The sequence below is a fragment of the Mus musculus genome, chromosome 12, assembly GCF_000001635.26.
Source record: "Mus musculus strain C57BL/6J chromosome 12, GRCm38.p6 C57BL/6J".
NCBI lineage: Eukaryota > Metazoa > Chordata > Mammalia > Rodentia > Muridae > Mus > Mus musculus.
The window spans coordinates 10452501-10469880 of record NC_000078.6 but is presented as its reverse complement, the minus strand read 5'-3'; the positions used below and the strand labels follow the sequence as shown (position 1 = coordinate 10469880).

General features: G+C 40.1%; 1 long non-coding RNA gene across 1 annotated transcript in view; it reads right to left on the bottom strand.

Moving 5' to 3' along the window:
• Gm38407 (predicted gene, 38407) overlaps positions 1 to 17380 on the bottom strand; it is an 84916-nt gene that overhangs the window by 61423 nt on the left and 6113 nt on the right. Inside the window, exons 2-4 of the long non-coding RNA NR_110487.1 lie at positions 2661 to 2832; positions 1900 to 2298; positions 624 to 784 (exon numbers count right to left, since the gene is read on the bottom strand). This is a non-coding gene — a long non-coding RNA (predicted gene, 38407). The remainder of the gene's footprint in view (positions 1 to 623; positions 785 to 1899; positions 2299 to 2660; positions 2833 to 17380) is intronic.

The window sequence follows — 17380 nt, the reverse complement described above, 5'->3', positions numbered from 1 at the left end:
AACTGTCCCTTTGCTGCCTCTCAGACTGACTGAATATGACCCCTGGAGAAACCCATCCCTACCCACAACCATCTTCTCAGTAAATGTGAGCTATCTAGTTTTGAGCTGGCACCAGAGGAGTCCAAATCAGGGGCAGAGCTTGGAAGAGGTGAATGACATCCACCCTCTGGTTCTTTCCTTGCTGTTGAAACCTCTGGCCATCCAAATGTGCCCCAGCGATGGTGTTGACTGTGAGATGCATTCAGTTTCTGGGTCTAACCCAAGCTCTTGCTCACTGGCATGGCAGAACATTTGATCCAAATTAATTAAACTTGTTAAACTGGGAATGGCCAATGAAAATGTTTTCAACATCCGTTGCCATCAAGGAAATAAAAACTAAAACTACCTTCAAATTTCATCCCACCCCAATCATAATGGTTATTGTCAAGAAAATAATTATTGATAATACTGCTGGTAGGGGTGTAGGGAAAGAAGAACCCTGATTCGTTGCTGGTAGGGATATAAACTTGTGCGGCCCCTCTAGCAGTCAGTTTGGAGACATGTCAAAAATGAAAATTAGAGCTGCCATATGATCTACTACACAGTTTTTGTGTATATACTTGGAAGAACCTGAGTCAACATACTGCAGAGATACTTGCATATTCGTGTTTGCTGCAACTCCATTCACAACTGCAGAGAATGAAGCCAGCTTCAGTGCCTATCATTGGAGGGGTAGACAAGGAAATATGACATGTATACATGGTAGGATTTTACTTTCCCATAAAGAAGAATGAAGTCCTGACATCTGCAGAAAAAAATTAAGGAAATAGAGATTGTTATATAAACAAAATGAGCTAGACTCTGAAAGACAAATATCATGTTTTGTTTTGTTCCATATGTGTAGTCTAAACTTAAATCTCCCCTCCCTCTCTCCCGCTCTCTCTCCTTCTCTCCCGTCCTCCTTCCCACTCTCTTGTTTCTCTGTCTGTCTGTCTCTCACTCTCTGCCTCTCTCTGCCTCTCTCTGCCTCTCTCTGTCTCTCTCTGTCTCTCTCTGTCTCTGTCTCTCTGTCTCTGTCTCTGTCTCTCTCTCTCTCCCCCAGTCTATGACAGAAAGGTAGAAAGGGGAAAATGAGAAGATACGTTTATAAAGAATGCATCCAAATTATTCCAAGTGATGCTTGGGCAGACTCTTCTAGCTCCTGAACCATCAGTCAAACAGGCTCTTAAAGGGTATATCGAAAAAGGTTCTGCGAGCTAGCCTCATACATTAACACTTAGGTTTATTGCTCGCGAGGAGTTAGAATTTTCCCTACACCCTACACCTTACACCTCTCAGCCCAGATACAGATAAGCATAAATCCTGAAACATCTTTCTAAGCTGAAGGAGATCAGGAGAAATAATTAGATCTTTGCCTTTGACTCTCAAAGAGTAGACATTTTAAAAGAGATTATTTTTCCCCAATGAGAGTAACGTTCAGTTTAATACTAAAATATCATTTCTTGAGTCGGTAGTTAGACCATCTGCTCAGAGAAGTTAACTTCCTGCAGTAAGCTATGGCTGAGAGGTCAATAGTCAGAATGCTATTATCTTTTAAGGTTTTGATTGTATGGAGACTTATTGCTCGGGAATGCATCATAAATGGTCATATGCTTCGTAAATGGCCATACATTGTTAACTATGGATTGAACCAAAGTAATGTGATTTTGTCCACTTAGACTTTATTTATTGTATTGGAGAAACACGTGGAGCTTGATCAAAGGTCAAACTGAAGTGCACATGGTGAGATTCATATTGCATTTTTTGGGTCTGGTATTATCCTGGTCATCTCATCTGATATCTTTGCTTCACCATACTAGAAGGTCACTGAGATGGAACATCTGTGTCCTATCAGTATATCAGTATATCCCAAGAACTAACCTCTGTTTTTTTCTCTCCTTCAGTAAAAAATGAAGTCAGTTTATATTAAATGTAGATATTTCAGACTCGATTGTTCTTTGTTGCAAAGGATCAGCCAGTTCACCGATGAGTGTTCATCAATATCCCCCACTTCTATTCTCAGGATAACACTAGCATACTTCTGTTGAGATAACTGGGACATATGAAGGCATTTCCACAGATGCCCAGTGGGGTGAAGAGATGAATAAGATCACTTTTGCTTGAGAAAACTATAATAAAGAAAGTCTCAATCCATTTAATCCAGTCTTTCTGGTGTAGAAGATGGATCCAGTGAGCTTGTCTGGGTTCTTGCTGTTTTGTCCAGAGTTCACGTGAAGTAAGTGCATTTCACTGTTCATTCACTTTAGTTCCAAGCTAATTCTCAAATAAAAAGTAAGAACACACTCTATGTCTTTCTTTTTGGCAATTTTCAACAAGAAAGGGGTGATTTTTAAATCCCATGGGCATGTACAGAAATAAGAAAATGTGTGAAAGTTCATCTGAAAAGAGTGATATCTTGGCTCTAAAAGGATAATGTTGAACAACCTGCCTACAGTGGGCTTAAGTAGAGAAATAGATACAAGTATCCATTTTCATCTGACATAACTATACACATTTTCCCCTTACTCATAATTATTTGTCCATCCCTTTCAGATCTATTCATGTCCCTTTCAACCTGGAAAAATAAAGTCAAGTCCAAGGCTAGTGTCTTAGCACAGAAGAACCTAGGATTTTGCCTTTACCTTGATTTTTCTCTTAAGTCCATGAGTAGGATGACTCCAAGCTTCAGATGAGGACAGAACAGGTTCTTAAAGGGCAGCTCTGTCATTCACACCTGTGTACCCTTTGCAAGAGGTGTGGCTTTCCATTCTGGGTTCTCAGTTTCCTCCTCTTTAAAGTGTTCTGTCCATGTTTCTTTCCCAGAGAGATCAAAATGATGAACGATTTAGCTCCAGGAAGGTGTCTGGCATAATTACAAGCATATAAGCTTGCATGTGCACATACTCAAATTTCCCTTACTTGAATGGTAGTCAAACTTAAGGTGTTTGACTACATTAAGGTGTTTGACACCTTAAGATGTCAGTCCTCTTAATGTACCCAATCAGGCAAGAGATGCCACTGTCTGTTCAGATCTCCATTTTAGGAATTTCTTTGCCTAGATTTCCATTCCCAAGCTCTGTCTACAAAGCAAGAATGCTAAATAAAGAATATGCCCTCTTTATAATGACCTCAAGTGCCTGTTCCAATTGCACCCAAGATGTTTACTCTAAGCAATCTTTGTGATCCTCAGTTTCCCTACCTATTAAAGCTAATGAAAGATTTGTCTTTCTTGCTTACCCTATAGAGTATCCTGGAGCTGACAGAGTTACTGTACTAAGAAAGTGTTTTTAAAATTACACATTAGTAGATGTAATAAAGTTATTTTTCTGATCATAGCATATAGAGGGTAAATAAATTTAAGTGTATCTTAAGGTATATCAAATTTGAATTAAAAAATAATTTTCCTGACTATGTATCTCCCAAGAACAAACAAAACTAAACAATCTATGTCTCCAAAGATGGGCAATATAAACTCAATTATGAAATGTAACAGATTAAATATCATTTAGGAGAAAAGGATTCTTATCTACGTTGCTATTGAGGTAGAATTGCTACAAAATCAAGAGTGAAGTGGTTGCCAAAGAGATTGCCCAGCAGGCAGAAAGGTTGTACTCAGACTTGATGATCCATTTTTCATTCCAGATCTTACAGTTGTTCTTTTTCCATATGTATGAAATGACACACACACAAACATACACATAGAAAACAAATAAATAAAAAGTTAATGAAAATTCTTCCCTTCAGAAGTTTCCCTTTTCTCATTTTGATTCCTCAGTATCCAGAGAAACTTAGAAGGATTCCTCGGTTTTCCTGTGCCCATTACAGATGAGATTCTCCCTCCAGCCTACACTTTACAGAAACCCTATGGAGAACACAATAATATTAATCCTCTAATAATTCCCCAATTACAGTTATCTTCCAAATAAACCCTGGCCACCTGAAGAAGAAAATCTCAGGAGGGAGATGTAAACCAGATGTGAAATGTCCGGCAGATGTCTGGTTATCTGATCAGGTGTATGGTAGCTGCACTCTGTGAAATGTTCTGTGTCCTTTTACAACTATACTTCATGAATTTTTATGACAATCCACCTCCTATACTGCTACTGTTTATCACATTTCATATCACTAATTCTATTTTAAAATCTATTATTGTCTTGAAGGTCATCCTGAACCATCTAAGTGTGTTTTCCAGACTAAGAGTTTCCATGTAGTATGAAGAGTAAACCAAAGAAAAGCAGGTTGTATCCTTTCTTGTATGTACCACTTGCCTTAGCCGAGGGATCACATGCCATTTTAGAATGGTTAGGATAATTCCTTTATGGGCTGCCTAGCCTGGGTACTAGAATTTTAGCTAAATAATACTCACCCAAGAGACTGTAGATGTTAATGAAACACAAGAGAAATATTTTAGCTTGAGACATCATAAAGAAAATGAAGATATTAAAAAGACTTATATCTGCATTCTAAGTGAGACTTGATATGGCTGAGAAGCCTCAATTTACATAGTTATATGTGCATCACATTTCATTGACAAATATTTCAGAAATTCTAAGAGCCTAGATTCTGAATGCTGAAACTTTTTCCCTTCCTTCCTTCCTTCCTTCCTTCCTTCCTTCCTTCCTTCCTTCCTTCCTTCCTTCCTTCCTTCTCCCTTCCTTCCTTTCTTCCTCCCTTTCTCCCTCCTTTCCTCCCTTCCTTCGTATCTTCCTTTGTACCATCTTTGTTTTAAATTAACAAATAAAAGATATATATCATCTATGTAATAAATTGTTTAAAACATGTATATGTTGTAGATTGGGTGAGTTGAGTTATTATATAGCATTTATCTCACATACTTAACCACTTAGCCTATTTTTGTGTTCCTATCCCAAAATATTTGGACCTGAGTATTTTTAGGACAAATAGTGAATTTAGCTCACAGTTCTGGATGTACATGGAAATGGTTATCTGGTAGACTCTGCCCTTATGCCTAATGGCTATACAATGGTAGAAGCCTGTACAGATATGATCAGAAAGTGAGACAGGAAGCAAAAGCCTGGGGAGGAGCTAGCCTCTTCTTTTATTACAATGTACAAGTTCAATACTATCAGCTCTGACCTACCAAGGTAGTGGGAATTCATACATGAGGATGGAACCTCCATGACCTTCTTTCTTGACCTAGTGCGAGACCATTTAAACCTCCAGCCACTTCAACATCACCACACTGGGAAACAACCCAGCAAAACAGCCCTGAGAGGCAAACCCACCCAAATAGTGCTTCCTTTGTTGCTGCTGCTGAGAACATGTGAAATCTACGTGGTTAACGATTTTCAAGAACACAGTATATCATGAACTCCAGTCATATAGTACAGTAGTATATCTGCTGAGGATTCCTGTGGCAGTCACCCAGAGACTTGAAAAAACTACCAAGATTCCAGATTCCTCATAGCTTCAGCTCTTTGTCTTTTATGTTACTTCAAACATTTCCCTTCTTCCTATTTGTAGAAAATTAGCCATTTTTACTCTATATATTACATGTTTTTGTTCTAAGAACTCTCTTTATTGACTGGTTTTCAGAGAGATTTGCTCCCGTCAAATAACTTCTCCACAAGAACATTGTTTTCCTTTGGGAATCTTTGTCTTCTTGAGATTTTTGTCCTCTATGCCATTCCTTATCTTCTTCCTTTCAGTCCTTCTTCCACATTCCTTACTCTTGTATTTTAAATGTGGCAAGCATATTTTTATAAAGAAGTATACATTTAAGAAAAGTCATCAGATAGCTCCAGATCATTGGTGTGCATACTCCTTTAGTTGTAGAAAATATCACAGCCACTCTGGTACTCCAAGACTCAGAAACTATATTAACCTTTACTATAATTGTTTTAGAGTCTTGTTTTTAATCTTTTTTAAAATAAAAAGAGTTACTGATAACCATGAATATATGAAAACTTAAAATTTATAACTTTCTAACAAGTTAAAAATGGCATGTCCCCCTCTCAATATGAAGGAAGCCTTAGAATGTCGTTGTCTGCCTCTCAATTTCCTTAGCTCCTTCTCTGTTTTCATTGCATTGTAATTAAACCATGCTCCAATGTCAGTGGTCCCAAATACTACTGATGATTTCTGGTTGATGGGATTTTGACAGATGGCCAGACTTTGCCATTATCTTTCACAATACTACATCATGTTCAGCTTTATCCTGTCCTTTAGTAACTGCTTTTCTTTTTGTTTGAAACAAATGATTTAGTATTTTCTAAAAATTATTCTTTTGCTAATAAATTTGGTCAATAGTTCATGAAATTTTTTTTCTTTTGATCATTGAATGCCTTCTATTTTTCATGAGAGTGAGGTCAGCTTGTTATGAGGTCTAGGCAAATTCTCTGCAGAGTCCTTTCACGAACTCCCATCTTCCAACACTGTCCAGTAAAGACCAGCTCTAACTACCCACCTCAGAGATTGTTTATGTGAGTATTTATTGTTTTAAGGAAGAATGGATTTTGTCAGCATTAGAATTTTTCTGACATTGTTAACACTTAGGCAACACATTCAGAAAGAGCCCTACTAAGTGTAGAGTCATAAGCTGGGAATTCCCAGACCCCCCCGCCCCCATCCCTGTTGGGCTGTACCAGGACATTCTGCTCTTCTCTAAGCTGCTGTGTTTGCAGCCTTGCTGCTGTTACTGTTTGCTGCTAGACAACTCCCGGTCCCCAGGGAGGCTGATGATTCCCTTAGTCTACTTCCTCTGCTGTCCTTGGAAAGCCTCTTCCTCTGCTTGCAGTTGCAGGGATCAATTGTTCCTTGGCAGTGACTGAGACCTGATGACAACGGGGAGAGTTTTCATTTATTCTTCCTGCAGCTGCTGACCCCAGAGAGCAAGACAGACTGCTCACCTCTTCACAGGACAGGAAGCAGCCTGTGTGAGCCTTTGTGAGTGTACCCTGGGAGCTAAAGGAATCACCAGTCACCTGAGCCAAAGACCATAGAAGCCAGCAATTCCATGGGCCGGGCGGCAGAAGAACAGGAGGTGCCTGCCTGTCTCCTCACATGTATGGAAACTGAGCTGCACCATTCTGTCCTTTTGAATACAAGTGTAGAGAAGTTCACCCATTTGCTCATAAGCCCACCATCCACTACAACATTTCTGGGAAGAGTTGATGGCCTTCAGAGGAAAGCATGGCTCTTCCTGAAAGAGACTACAAAGCTAAAAGGAAGAGATCACAGGCTCTGAGTTGATTTTATTGGCAATAATTTTGTTTTCCTATTTCCACAGTTTTTAAGACAAAACTGAAGAATTTTGCATTAAAAAAAAGAAAAACTCTTTTTTTTCTAGGTATTTTGTTGTCTGATTCTTTTCTTTTAAAGAAAATCTTCAGTACCAGCTGACATGAATTAAAGTCAAATTTAGTTGACATGGGCTGTGACAGATGAAGAATTAAGCTGGAATGTTCCTTCTGAGAAAGGGAAGAGAGTTAAGCTGTCTCCCCTTGGTTCCCCTGAACCCCTTCCGTGTCTCCCCCTAATGCTCTCATCCCATTGAGAATATTCTGGATGAAGAGAACAGGAGACTGTGTGACCTTGTGTGCTTACCAGTACACTGTAAAGTACTAGCCACTGGGAATGGACCCCAGCACTGGTCTGGAGGCCTTCTTCCCCTTGGGCAAAATGTGCTTAAAAACTAAACCCTACACTGCAAAGGACAGGAAATCCTAAACATAAATACCACTTCTCGTTACAGTACATTTTGCTTACTTCACTTCTCTTTCATAAACACATGCACATTCACTTAAAGGCGTCTTATGTTCCACAAGTAAAGAATTTGTGAAGCAAGGAAAGCTGGAGAATTCAGAATCCAGCTACCTCTCGGATGGCTTCGTGGTGATGAGTCACTCTTCATCAAAACCTGGGGGTGAGAAACTCAGTGATTGATGATGGTTTTCAAGACTGGCAAGGGGCCTTACCCAGATGCTAATAATATTTTCCACTTACATCTTGGTTTTAGAATGAAAATAGGAGAGAAAGCCAAAAAATATGCGAGAGCACGCAGATTTTTGTTGAAGTGCATCCGCTCTGTTTATATGGATTCTTTGTGAAATCATTAGCTGATTGCTGGTTTTCACTTGACTGTTTTCCAGTTGCCGAATTAAAATGTTCCTTTTGAACTTGGACTCTACCTTTTCGGTATTTCACAAGTGGCTTGCAAAGGAGCACTAGAAGTTTATGGTGTGTCATAAGTCCTGTTTTAGAACAGGTATCTGTAAAGTGCCCGACTCTTGTGAAATTTCCAGCAACCTGAGAAATAGCCTGAATTTGCTAACCACAGCTCTCTCTCATGGAGTCTCGGCATGGCTGAGACTGCCTCAATAGAAGATACAGCTTCGGTCCCGTGCCTCCTTGCAATGGTGGTACCCAGGTTCACTGAGTTGCTTTTAATGTATAACATTAAAAAGCTGGGGAGCTCGGCTTACTCCCCATCTGATGATTAGACACTGGAGAAAAGGACAGAGCTGGGCTTCTGATTTGCTTTATTCACTCTCTATTTCCTGTAACCACTGCTACCACACCACCTTAACCACCATCCACATTGTCCCTAGAAAACCACTGATAACCTAAAAATCATCCCATTGTGTTTTGCCTGTGGCAGAAATTTGATCATTGCAGTGAGGACCACTTGCCAAGCAGACAAGCCCACTCTGCTGTGCTCCCTGAGCACAGAGCTAGACTGCACATCTCAGCATCCCATGCACTAGATGTCACCATAGGATTGAACACCAGCCACAGGAATTGTGAAAACTCTCGGCAATTGTGGCCGGCTTGAAATTGCCCTTTTCATTTTCCCATTTCATTCATTTATTTATTTATATTAAATTATTTTATTTATTTACATACAATATGTTGTCCCCCTTCCTGGGCCCCCCCTCTCAGAGTTCTTCATCCCATACCCCTCCCCTTTGCCTCAGAGAGGGTGCTTCCCCACCCATTTACCTACTGTCTTTACCCAAACGGTCACTTCACCTCCTTTATCCCCCTTTCTTGGCACATCAATCTCTACAGGATTAGGTACATCCTCTCCCACTGAGGCCAGACAAGGCAGTCCTCTGCTACATATTTGCTGGGAGCCACAGACCAGCCTATGCATGTTTTTCAGTTGGTAGCCTAGTTTCTGGGAGCTCTGAGGGGTTAATGGATACTGTTGTTCTTCCTATAGGGTTGCCATTCATTTCAGCTCTTCCAGTCCTTCTCCTAACCCTTCCGTGTATCCAGTGGTTGCCTGTAAATATCTGCATCTGTCTCAGTCAGCTGTTAGTAGAACCTCTCAGAGGACAGCCATGCTAGGCTCCTGTCTGCAAGCATAATAAGGCACCATCAATAATGTCATGCCCTGACACCATTTTCTCATTTTTTTTAAAACCTTTAAGTATGTATCAGCCTGGTTTCACAGACAGGAACCTACCATAACTGTCCTCTGAGAGGATCCACCGAGCAACTGACCAAAACAGATGCAGAGATCCACAGCCAAACCTTAGCCTGAGTTCAGAAAGTCCTGTGGAAGAATTGGGGGAAGGATTAGAACCTGGAGGCTGTAGGGACTCTACAAGAAGAACAACAGAGTCAGCTAACCTGGACTCTTGGGAGCTCCCAGAGACTGAACCACCAATCAAAGAAAGAGCATTCAATGGCTGGACCTAACACTCCTCCCTCCCCCCCCATATACATTGCAGATGTGCAACTTGCTCTTCATGTAGGTACCCCAACAATAGGATCAGAGGCTTACCCTGACTGTTGCCTGCCTGTGGATCCTGATCCCCTAACTGGGCTGTCTTTTCTGGTAGGAGACGATGAGTGTAGTCCTGATGTGACTTGAAGTGCCAGAGAGGGTTGGTTTCTGGGAGGAATCTCCCCCTTCTCAAAGGTGAAGTGGGGGGGAGTGGGAATAGGGACCCTGTAAGGGGCACTGGAAGGAGAGGAGTACTTCAGTAGGGATGGATATAAAGTGAATAAATAAATTAATTAATGGAAAAAAGAGTGGCTAGATTTGTCTCCCTCCCTCCCAGGGTCACTGTATTAGCATCACCTTAACAAATGCTCAGCCACTATGGCTCCATGGAGCAGAGTTCTCTCCTATAAGGCCCCATCCTGCAGCCATATTGGATTCATAAGTGATTTAGAGAGAGACTTCTAGGGCTAGGAATGTGGACCAGTGGGAGATGACTTCCCTTAGGTGTCCTAAGACCAGCATTGAAACAAATAATAATAAAAAAGCAAAGTTCTAGTATACTGAACAATGTATTAATTAAAAGATGAAATAATCTGACAGAATAAACTTGAAGAAGGAAACATTTACTTTGGCTAATAATTCATAGAATGCCATTTTATTATGACATAGAAGGCATGATGGCTGCAGAGAATGAGGTGTCTTAATGGCAACCCAGATCACAAAACAGGGAGCTACATAGGCAATACAGATGATGACCCAGGATCCTCAAGGCCTACTGCTATGATGCTATGTCAACCAGCTAGGTCCTGTGTCTAAACTATTCTGCAGCATACCAAAAGAGTGCCACTTTTCAGGGACCAACTGTTTAAATATGTGAAATTCTGGGCATATTTCACACCCAAACCATAACAAATTATATGCAGGTCTTTGGAATTTTTCTTAAGTCTAGTCTAAATTTAAGAAATTATATAGGCCTCAGTGCTTCATTTAAATGAATTTATAATTTACTACTGTGTCATCTGAGAACCTACAATATATTACGAGCTGTCCAACGATGGAACTGTGACATTTGGTAGAAGAGGAAACTCTTGGGTTGCAGGTTTATGCCCATCAAAATCAGTTATATTTGAAATCCCTCGACCCAGAGATAGCACATCTTGTATTCAATCCATGACAATACTTTATGTCTAGTCTTCATTGTATAATCTGAAACTTAGAAAAGTTATCTAACTTTTGAGATACCATTTTGGTGGGCTGTTGAACACCACACAGTACTTTGAGGAAATAGCCAGGGAGAAAGACAAATTAGAAACCATATATTCAACTTATTATACAGAAAAACAGTTTTCTGAAGCAGTGATTGGGAATACCATGTTGGACCAGACAGATCCAGTGAGACATAGGGCTATCACTAATGAGCAAAGGCTATGGGTCAATTGATAAAAATCACCCAAACTTTCATTAAATTGACATAGGAACTCATATTCTGCTAATGTATTTTTCCCAAGGTCTATGTCCCTCCCCTACCTTCTATCTTATTTACTGAACATGTAGCATATAATATACATGGCTTGCAAAATAGTGAAATTCTGAGGATACATTGTGAACCACAAGTCTACAGTCTCACACAAAATACTGGTCTGAAATCTAAGGTGACACAGTATGGCAAGCTACAAGAGACAGAGGCATGTGGAGGCAAAGGCCAAAGAAGTTTAAATATAATGATTTGTTCTATATTCCAACTCACCCTTGTCTCTATGTATTCTATGACACCAACAAAGTGGGAAAAACACATAACAAATCATGAAATTGTTACCTCTCTAAGAGACTTTAAAGACAATGCCCTGAAGCTGAATTCAGCCTCCTGGAAGCCAAAGACTCTCACATTCAGTGTCTTCTTGAGTTTGCAAAACAGAGCAGAGGTCAGCCTGATGTTTTCCACTTTACAAATTCTCATCTGTCAGGACAGGCTGAAGGCGCCACTCACACTCCATTGGATGCAAAGGCCATCAACAACTAGACCTGGTCATTGTTTAACAAGTTCTGTCAAGCAACATCAAGTATTTCTTGCATTTGTTTGTTTGAAGAACAAGTTATTTTGCTCTCTTTAGCCACCCACCAGGCCAAAAAAGAGAGGGACAGAGAGAAAAACTGTTTAAACAAACAAACTTCACTAAACAGTCCTGTTCTTTAATTGAAAAAGGGCAGGCCCTCTGCTCCATGGCACCTAAAATGGATTTTTTTCGATAGCATGAATAAATATAAATATAGATAGCTGTTTTAACCTAACACATGCATATGCACACATGCAAGTTGTCCTCTGACCTCTACTCATGCACTGTTGTGTAGTCACATACACACACACACACACACACACACACACACACACACACACCACCCCTTTGCCAGCTCTCTGCTGAGAAGTTTAATCCATTTGAGCAATTCTTTGTAAATCATGAAATAAGTTTTAAAGGTATTTATCTTACTTAAACTTTGTCATGTGTTGGGAGGATAGCTTCTTATTGTGCTTATCATACAAACATGACACCATGACTTGGATTCCCTCAAACTTGCAAAAAATAATATGCCAGTGTAGTGCACACTTATAATTCTAGCACTGGGCATCTATATACAGGCCAGCCAGCCAACATAGTCTACCTGGAAAGCTCCAAGGAGAGAGATTCTATCTCAAAAAAGAGGTCCACATCTCCAGAATAGCACCTGTGATTAGTTTCTACCTTCCATGCTTTTGTGTACACGTGTTGCCATAGCGACACACATGTGTACCCCATCCCCAACACATACAATTACCTTGCCACAAACTTGGCATTTATTTATTTATTTATTTATTTATTTACCTATTTATTATTTAATGGGTGTTGACTAATGTATTCATTGGAGTTCCCAAAGGCAGGCAGTAGACAAAAAACAGATGTGATGAGATTAAATTTAGCTTTGTCTAATTTCCATTCTATACCTTTTGAAGTCATCCAGTATCCTTGAGCATCAGATAAATAGAGCATCCAGAAGGGCTACTAAGGCTAGGAAGACTGAGGGCGAATGTGCAAGGTGTGGAATCCTAGCTTCGTTCTATGCTTATCATACGTGGCCAAAGTACAATAGTAAGAATTGCTTATATTCAAATCTCAGTTGCCAGAAGAACCTATACAGAAATGCAATGGGATTGTCAGTTCCAAGAAAACCTATCATGGAAAAAGTGCAGAAAGGACAGATCTGCAGGAAGAAACCCTGTGTACAGGGGCAGCTAGAAGTGCCAGGTTACAAAGGGCCCTGTTGAGTCCTTCCTGTGGGCTCACTTGAACTCTGAGGGGACTTTGGTTTTGTAATTGTTTGGAACCCAGAACGTGTTCTGCATGGCTCTCCCCCCACCCCACCATACTTCCACCCTCTTCTCATCCTCTGCACGAAGTTCCATGACTTAAAATAAAAAGGAAAACATTAAAACTCAAACAGATTATTTTAATTTGGGGTTTCTCAACCCCAAATTAAAGTCAGCACTACTGACATTTGGTTACTGGAGGATTTTTTGCTGTGGGGGCTGTCCCTATCCATTGCAGGGTATTTGGCTTCCTGGCTTCTCTCCCATTAGATTTCAGTAGTGGTCCTTCTTGTGACAAACAAAAATGTCTCCAGACATTACCTAATGTCCCCAGGGTACAAAAATCACCCCCTGTTGAAAACTGCTGTACTAATGATTTTTTTTTAAAAAGAGGATACATCTTTGCTTTTTTTGCTTAATGATCTGGAAGACATTAAAAACATCACATGCTTGAACCATTGTTTGGGAGACAGACTTGGGATTCTTTAAAGCTTTCAGGAGCTCCCTCCCCGTGTAGAGGATTATCAGTCAATGGTCAAATTGTTTAAATTTTAGAATATACCAGGGTTGTTTTCATTTGTCTTCCTTGAGAAAATGTATTGGAACCAAAGAGTGTGGAGCCAATGCTCACGAGTCTGAATCTCACCACAAGATTGTGTGATCTTCAGGCTGATTCTGCAGAATACCATCCACCTTAACTAAATGTTTGAAGAGTTGCTGCAAGAAGTAAATTTTATATACATACATGAATACAAACACACACACACACACACACACACACACAAAATACATATATACACACAGCAGCAGCATAAGTGTTTGATGGCAGCTACCACTACTTCGAGAGCAAAACTAGAAAAAGTCAGTGGAGAAAGCTACAAGCAATATCCCTCTTCTTAAACAGCCAATAGATGTTTAACCCTGCCCCCAAGGAAAAGCCATCTGACTTTTTTCCAAGAGAACTCATCAAAAAATATTTTATAGCTCTTATTCTTTTATTTCATTTTAGCTCACTATTCAGAAATTCTACTTTTCAACTATCATAGGTTTTATTTAATTCTCTTCTGTTATTACACCCACCCTAATAATTTATTTTTGTTATGTTACAAATCATCTCTCTTTCTTTTTGCTATATGCATATGTCTGTAAGTATGGTCTACGTGCTATGGTTTGAGTATGAAATGTCACCCATAGGCTCATGTCTTCAAGTCTAGTCTCCCAGGTGACAGCAAGATCTTGGGAGGTTCTACAAAGTTAATTTGTGAGAATTCTCATGAACTAGAAATCAGTAAGCATACATACTTCAGAATAAAAGTGAAACCTCTCACATTGTGCTGCTCTGTTAATCTGCTCAGAAAAGGAAGTTGTTTTGATTTACTTTTTGATTTTTAATTATGTTTATGTGTGTGAGTGTGTATATGTGAGTACAGGTGTCCCATGGAGGCCAGGGACATCAAATCTCCAAGAACTGGAATTATAATAGTTGTCTCTCAGCCAACTCCCATAGGATTTAAGAACTGAGCATTGGTCATTTACAAGAGCAGTGCACGCTCTTAACCCACCAAGTCATCTGTCCATCCTAAAAGGTTTTATTCCACCAAGATGCTTCACCTCTGCCTAGCAGATACTACAAACCAACATTTACACCTGAGAGTGCAACAGCTGCTCTCGACCTTTTATTTCCTTTTTCTTATCTCTTAAAAAGCGCTGTGCCAAATGGCAGTGCCAAAACCTTCACCAAGTTTAAGTCAATAAAAAGCTCTTTCCCTCGGCTGTGAGTTTTCCTGAAATGTCCCTTGGAATACAAAATGTTCACCCTGTTGAGTTTGTATGCCAACATTGTGGACTGCTTCAGAAATGTGGGTTCCTTCTGGAAAGAATTGTGTAGGTGCTTAACGTCTCCTTGTAGTTTACTCAAAGTCATTCACCACACATTTACGCTGACTAAATTCATTACATAGTGTGTATGTAGTATATTACTTTATATACTCAAATTTTGATTTTCTCAGTCTATAGAATACAATTACTACAGTAATATTTATTGTTTGTGTCCATTTGCCTTTTCTGTCTTGTTTATAGACATGTACTAATCTAGAATGTTCTTCCTTGCACTGAGAGAAACCACCAACTGATATGATTTATATAAAAATACAGTTAATTGTGTCTGTTATTTCTGGAAGTAATATTAACCTGGAGTCCTCCTCCCCTCCCCTCCCCTTTCCCCTCCCCTCTTCCCTCCTCTCCCCTCTTCCCTCCCCTTTTCCCTCCCCTCCCTTCCCCTCTTCCCTCCCTTTCCCTTTCCCTCTCCCTCCCCCCTCCCCCTCCCCTCTCCTCTCCTTCTTCCTGTCCCCACCCTGTCCCACTCTGAGAAAAAAAGAATTCTTACAAATAAAAATATCCTTAAGAAGTACTTAATACAATAATGACTGCTATTAGAAGTCACTTAAGAAAGGATTTCTGAAGACTTCCCAGAAGAAGTCAAAATTGGCATGGAGATTGGTTATCTTGTCATCTTATCTTTGAGATAAATTAGGTCCCATATTTCTATCAATTCTTTGAAAGCTGCCCAATACTCGTTGCTTTTTCTGGAACCCATCAATTCTCGTGACCCTGCAGATTAGGGGAAACCTTAGCAATCAAAGGTTAACACACAAATATTCATATCAAAAAATTTCAAATCCTGAAGGGCAAGCACCGTTCTAGGACGTTCTGTGAATGTTGCATAAGAGAGACTTAATAAAGTGCTCTAAAGATGCCACTGGTGTTTGCCTCTTCCTTCTTGAAGTTCTGCCTTACTCTTATAGCCTCAGGTCTACCCTAAGACCTAAACCACATCCTCAGGTCCTTGTGTTATATCAGTGACACTCTCAAAAACAACTCTCCCTTTCTTCTTTTTATATGGCTCATTTGCCAGTTATCTTCATAAAAGATCATATTCTTCTTTTAAAGAGACAATTTTAGTTGTATTGTCATGTTTATTTAAGAAAAGGGTGTGCTTCCAGATGTCTGTTTGTCTTCTTTGTATTGGCACATTTGCCCATTTTGAATAAAAAAAAATAAGCAAACGAAAAAAAGAAAGAAAGAAAGGAAGGAAGGAAGGAAGGAAGGAAGGAAGGAAGGAAGGAAGGAAGGAAGAAAGAAGAAAGAAAGAAAGAAAGAAAGAAAGAAAGAAAGAAAGAAAGAAAGAAAGAAAGAAAGAAAGAAAGAAAGATAGGAAGAAAGAAAGATAGGAAGAAAGAAAGAATGGATATGACTGCTTCTAGGTATAGTGGGGGAGAAACTTTATTATGGATAAAAGGGAAAGCATAAGTGACAGGTAGGGACTGAGGGATGCTGGGAGAACTGGAGACCAGGTCAGCTTTGATATGTTAAATAAGCCCCTCAACAGTTTGTTCAAGCCCAGGAAGGAATGGGGCTTTTAGTCTAAATGCTTAACCTTAGAAAAAGGACTTGCTTGAGGGACCAGGCAACGATGAAATACTACATTGCCTTGATAAACAGGGCTTTTTCAAATATTTTTTTTACTTTTTTAAAAATTAGGTATTTTCTTCATTTACATTTCAAATGCTATCCCAAAAGTCCCCCATACCCTCCCCCCTTACTCCCTTACCCACCCACTCCCACTTCTTGGCCCTGGCATTCCTCTGTACTGGGGCATATAAAGTTTGCAGGACCAAGGAGTCTTTCTTCCCAATGATGGCCAACTAGGCCATCTTCTGATACATATGCAGCTAGAGACACGAGCTCCAGGAGTACTGGTTAGTTCATACTGTTGTTCCACCTATAGGGTTGCAGACCCCTTTAGCTCCTTTGGTACTTTCTCTAGCTCCTCCATTGGGGGGCCCTGTGATCCATCCAATAGCTCACTGTGAGCATCCACTTCTGTGTTTGCTATGCCCCGGCATAGCCTCACAAGAGACAGCTATATCTTTGAGACTGGTGGAATCTATTTCTTGGATCAGGTAGGCTTAACCAAGAAACCAGGATCCTGGAAACTCAGTGTCCACCAAAGTCACTCTGAGCCAGTGGCTCCCAAGCTCATTACCTCATAACTGAGAAAAGATACATAGTGGAATGAGACAGAGCAAAGCTTTGTTGGGGTAAAGAGGCTGGTCTCAGGAGCAAGAGAGGAAACTTGAAAATGAGTTGCCAGCCTTGTTCCTTGGCTGAGTCCTTTACTGCTGCCCAGTACCTGAGCCTGATTGCCAGGGGCTTAGATGTGAACTAGAAATTGTGTTAGAGTCTTATGCTTGGCTGAAGTGAAAAGGGATGGTGAAATTTGATTGAGTTAGAGAAGAGGCAGGCTGCAAAGAACCCCACCCAAGGAA